The following is a 3,652-nucleotide window of genomic DNA, read 5'->3' as shown; positions in this document are numbered from 1 at the left end:
GCAGTAGGGTGACCACATTTCCAAACTACCAATTAGGGACACCTTCCCTTCCCAAAAATCAGCTTGTGCTGTAACGAATCACAGCGCAGTGATTGGACACAAGAGGTGGGATTTATGATTTCTCCAATCACAAGTAGGGGGCGGGGATTGTGCTCCTCCAGGCATTCCCGGCCAGGACAAGTACTGTCAGTGAGTAAAGCGACGATGTGGCGGCCTTTTTTGGGGGCATCAGATTGGCCCGGGGGGTGGCTGTGTCAGTTTCATTCCGGGACACTGTATTATCCTGGAATAAATGTGCCCGGGACAGACCTGCAAAATGCGAGACTGTCCCGGGCAATCTGGGACATGTGGTCACTCTAATTTGCAGCCACCCATTCAGTTCACGGCATGGCTGGGAGGCAGAGACTAGAGGTCAGCTGACTGGTGAGGTATGTGAAGTGGGAGGGGCTGGAGGAGACCCTATCTTCTGATTTTGGCATAGGTATCACTGCTACAAGCAGGGCCGTCTTAATAGCGCCACAGGCCCCTGGGCTAAGTAACGCTCTGGGGCCCCTACAATGATGACAGTGCAGGTAAACAGACATCAAGTAGGTAGGAGGCAGACTGCCTCCCCTGTGTATCTATCACTCTTAGTGCCATCATGGGGCCCGCAATTTTTGGGGCAGCGTGGGCTCAAGGACCAGCTGCTTTGGGGAAATTGCAGGGGCCCCCTCATGCAGCTGGGGCCCCTGGACAGTGCCCAGGTGTGCCCTCTAATTAAGACACCCCTGGCTACGAGACACCATGAAGTCACCACCACCACCACCAAGGAGTAAGAGAAGGAATAAAAATAGTGCATACATGGAAGCTAGAGGAAAAGAGAGGGAGGAACAAAGAAAAAGAAAGGGATGGGGGAAAACAAGAACTTAGGATAGAGAGAGAGATAAAAAGGAAAGAAAGGAGAACATAGATAAACAGTGGTACATCCTAAAATGTACCATAAGGGGTTTTAATACTGTACGAGTGGAAAGGACTAAATGTCCATGGGTTAGGGGCGCAAATTACTTGTCTTGCCTTGGGTGTTGACAACCCACGCTATGGAAATAATAAGAAAGGTTGAGAACCACTGTTCTAAATGAACCCAATGTTCACAAATCTACACAAATTGGAGCAGAGTGAAGCGAGTGAAGTTAGCCACATTCACCTGGACTTTCTCTTGGAAAGAGGTGCTTTGGCACTGGACAGGACTGCCAAGACCCATAGGCCCAGATTCACAAAGACTTACGACGGCGTATCTCACGATACGCCGTCGTAAGTTCGAATGAGCGCCGTCATATGTATGCGCCTGATTCATAGAATCAGCTACGCATACATTCTGCCAAGATACGAGCGGCGTAAGTCTCCTACGCCGTTGTATCTTGGGTGCATATTTACGCTGGCCGCTAGGTGGCGCTTCCGTTGATTTCCCGCCTTGAATATGCAAATGAGCTAGATACGCCGATTCACGAACGTACGTGCGCCCGTCGCATTTAGTTACGCCGTTTACGTAAGACATACGCCGGCGTAAAGATAAAGCATGTCTCTAGGTGGCGCAGCCCATGCAAAGTATGGACGTCGGAACAGGCGTATCTTTTTACGTCGTTTGCGTAAGTCGTACGCGAATAGGGCTGTGCGTAAGTTACGTTCACGTCGTAGGCAGTGTTCGACGTATCTTAGGCATTCTATCCGACGCATGCGCACTGGGATACTTCCACGGACGGCGCATGCGCCGTTCGTTCAAAACGTCAATCACGTCGGATCATGATTCATTAGCATAAAACACGCCCACCTCTTCACAATTTGAATTAGGCGCGTTTACGCCGGCTCATTTACGCCGCCGTAACTTAGGACGCAAGTGCTTTGTGAATACAGCACTTGCCTTTCTAAATTGCGGCGGCGTAGCGTAAATACGATACGCTACGCCCGCCCACACTTGCGCCGCCCTACGTGAATCTAGGCCTCTGTCTCTTCTGCTGATAGGTGGTTGGATGGAAGATTCTGTAACTGAAAAGATATCCGCTACAGAGACACGTGCCATGGCAAAATGAATTCCCTTGGCTAAGACTTCCTTCTATGGTCAAATAAGCTTTCTGTCTAAAAGGTTCTTTACCTACTTGTCCATATTTCTTTGAGGTGTCCTGCTACCATCCTTCCCCTTCCTCCTCTGTTCTGTTGTTATTACTGGTCCATAGTAGCCTGTTGGTGAATTTGTTGAACTCTCTTTGCGTTCCCTTAGAGTTGGGCTTGTTCTGTAAATGTAACCACTAGGATCTCAGCAGATAGTTTTCAAGTCAAAGACTGTCTAATGTCTTCAAAGCCGCAATAGTGAAGTGAGTGTCTCACAAATTAATTTAGCAGTATTTTTAATGCTCTTTGTAAAATTGTATGGGCCATATTAACTTTACTGTGGAAACCAAGTGAATACTGATAGAGGTATAAGTCCGTGATGCTGACACCTGAGGCTGAAATGTAAAGTGTTACTATAATCTGCAAGTTTTTTTCTAGTTTTCTCATATTCCTGCACAAGTTTCAAGGTATATACCCCAAAATTGCCAATATGTTTGTGAAGGTTCTCATTTTTTCAAATCATGGTATAGCTAATAGCTTCTGCATGTTCAGGGCATGGGCAACGTTTAATGTTCTCTAGACATGTGCGCATCAAAAAAAAATTTTTTGTTTTGTCTCGTTCCGTAGGTTCATAATTTCGTAAGACAAATTCTTACGAAAATCCATTCGTTACGAATGGGAACGCACATGTCTAACGTTCTCTAATGCACCATTTATTGGTGAGTTTACATGCATTTATATATCTAAATACTTACGGTATATGTATTACCATGTACTGTATGTTTCATAGTGTATTCTAGATGAAGCACGTTCTTTCAAAATTTAGATGCTCCTGAAGAAGCAACATACTGTTTAGTCGCGAAACACGTTGAGCCATTTTAACTCTTCAAGGAACATTTTAAATACCTAGGAGATATTCCTTTTTCGACGTGTGCTTTCATTTCTTGATACAGCCCCGTAGGAAGTATATACTGTACTTAAATCGGAGGTTCACTCGTACATGACTCTTTTTCCCCTTAGATTCATGCTCGTTTTGTCTAGGGGAATCGGCTAGTTGTTAAAATATGATCCGTACTTACCGTTTACGAGATGCATCTTCTTCCGCCGCTTCCGGGTATGGGCTGCGGGACTGGGCGTTCCTATTTTGATTGACAGTCTTCCGAGAGGCTTCCGACGGTCGCATCCATCGCGTCACGATTTTCCGAAAGAAGCCGAACGTCGGTGCGCAGGCGCAGTATAGAGCCGCACCGACGTTCAGCTTCTTTCGGCTACTAGTGACGCGATGGATGCGACCGTCGGAAGCCTCTCGGAAGACTGTTAATCAAGAAGGAACGCCCGCTCCCGAAGACCCATACCCGGAGGTGGCGGAAAAGATGCATCTCGAAAACGGTAAGTACAGCTCATATTTTAAAACAACTAGCCGATTCCCCTAGACAAAATGAGCATCCATCTAAGGGGATTGTTTGAAAAAAATGTTTTATGGGTGAACTCCCGCTTTAAGTATTGAGTACATTTCTCAGAGAAATCCATTTGGCCTTTTCTATCATAATTTTTGTATCTCTAATTC

The sequence above is a fragment of the Rana temporaria genome, chromosome 10 (genome assembly GCF_905171775.1).
Source record: "Rana temporaria chromosome 10, aRanTem1.1, whole genome shotgun sequence".
Taxonomy (NCBI): Eukaryota; Metazoa; Chordata; class Amphibia; order Anura; family Ranidae; genus Rana; species Rana temporaria.
This window is presented reverse-complemented; position numbering follows the sequence as displayed.